At 39.5% G+C, this 1,994-nt stretch overlaps 1 long non-coding RNA gene across 1 annotated transcript; it reads right to left on the bottom strand.

Annotated features, from left to right (window-relative positions):
* Positions 1-181: 181 nt before the first annotated feature.
* On the bottom strand, positions 182-752 carry LOC109960994 (uncharacterized). The gene is made up of 3 exons (XR_002275079.1): positions 681-752; positions 353-505; positions 182-233 (listed from the first exon to the last, which is right to left on the bottom strand). It is a non-coding gene; the product is annotated as an uncharacterized LOC109960994 (long non-coding RNA).
* Between the last annotated feature and the right edge of the window lie 1,242 nt (positions 753-1,994).

Below are 1,994 nucleotides of genomic sequence, written 5' to 3'. Positions count from 1 at the left end.
GCGGGGGCTTGTACCGGACCAGGGCCACGCGCACACTGGGGGGCGGGAACCCTCTGAGGTCGCCCCTCACAAGACTGACTGTATAAGACAAAATGGAATATTTAGAAATTCATATGAAATGGGAACCGATGACTACATAAAATCGTTAACATCATTAGACAAACTGATATTTACCGTGCACATGAAAGGTCTTACACTTCATCCTGCCCTCCATCACTTCCTCTCTCCTCACTCTGAAAGATAAATAGAAGACCAGAGGAGCTGTAGCTCAGTTTTTAAAAAACTAAGGCACAGATGATTGGTTCATGACTACTATATAAAATGTAATTAAAGCAAATAAAATTATACTTACCCGTTCGAGATGTTAAGATGCCATTATGCACCCAACTCATTGCCTCTCCTCCTCTCTACCTGTTTCTTAATTCCTTTTTCTCACCTTTTCATGTTATTTCTATACGATTATCAAAATAGTTGTGAATTTATTGTAGGTGATCCAGAGTGCAGCCTGTACGTGAGACCGGGAAAGTGTGTGTGTTTCTGGGGTCAGATTAGGATTAATATGAGTTTTTTTGTAAATCAGAGATTAGCTAACGAACAGACAATGTGGAAAATTATTTCGATGGCAAATTTTATGTCTCACATTTATGGTTTGGGATTAAAATTATAAACTGTACACTTACTTTGACCTGTAAGGAGAGATGGTGTTCTCGAGGGTTTTAGTTTTTGAGATATCCAAAGTAATCCGTTGGTAACACATTTCTTTTAGAGATCACAGTTGCGAGCCTCGCATATTGCTGAATACGTAGCATAATTAAAAATTGCACCTGTCCTGTTGAATGCATCTGGTCACGTTCAGAGGATCGTCAGTGGATGTACGGGCAGCAAAATGGTTTTAATGTGTCTCCGGTTCTGTGAAATCGTCGAGTGAAATAAACTTGCAAACCAAACTTTATCGTTGGCTGAGTCCTTTGATCTTTCAGCCGTTGACGTAACATCCAACAAGTACGTAACAAGTATCCCCCTCCCCTCAAGAAAATAAACACCAGCATAAACAGATAATAAAATAACAAACTGGTTCCTGCTACTCTATATTTATCTGCAAAAAACACACATCAAATACCACACAGCATTGTCATCAAGAGCCTAAAAAAACAACTTACAAGACCTCTAATTATATACCCTGTTTAATCAGCACTGAATCCTGCAACTGAGTTGCACATGCAAATAATCCATATTGCCATTACAATGATAGGATGGTGGGACTGGCTATAAGTGACAGGCAGAGACAGGGGGAAGGAAAACCTCTGCTGACTGTTATTTAATGAGTACAGAGCAGAATGTCATATGACAGGAGTGCTGGTAGCCAAGTTGTGGGTTATCCCAAAAACATACGAGCAGGCTTGTGACTTAGTGAGAAACAAGTTATAAACAGTTAAGAATTTCTGCTTCACTCATAACATCAGCACAAACCCTCCCTACACCTGAACAGATGAACTAACACAATGAGTCATCAGTGGTCACTGCATATGATTTTCAACCTTGAAAAGCATAGTGCGTGTTTAAAAAAAAATTATTACCGCTGAATTTCATGTATAAATACAGTGATGGCTTGAGTCAGACCATGTGAGGCATCCTGCTGGTTTAGGGGTCAAGGTGTCCACCATTAACCACAAAATCCCTGTTTCTTGTTCAGCCAGGAACCTTTCTTCTCTCCTCTTATTTCCTGCCACCTCGCTACTACCACTACCCCCTGTCAGCTGTCTGATAACAGCATAAGATGCACAAAATAGAAAGACCATCCAGCTGCAGCAGCAACTTCTACAGTAGTTGAAGTTCATAATGTTTGGATGTTGAAGATTTTTATATCAAAATGTTCAGCTCTTCAAGGACATTCATGGGTCTCTTCAGAAGTCTTCTAAACGTCATACTTTTAAAATATTTATTTTACTTTGAAAATCTTGCTCCATTCAAATGAATGGGAAAATTCTACTTCA

This window comes from Monopterus albus, unplaced genomic scaffold (genome assembly GCF_001952655.1).
Source record: "Monopterus albus unplaced genomic scaffold, M_albus_1.0 scaffold51.1, whole genome shotgun sequence".
NCBI lineage: Eukaryota > Metazoa > Chordata > Actinopteri > Synbranchiformes > Synbranchidae > Monopterus > Monopterus albus.
Note: the sequence above shows the minus strand (reverse complement) of the source record. Positions and strands in the feature narration are given on the sequence as shown.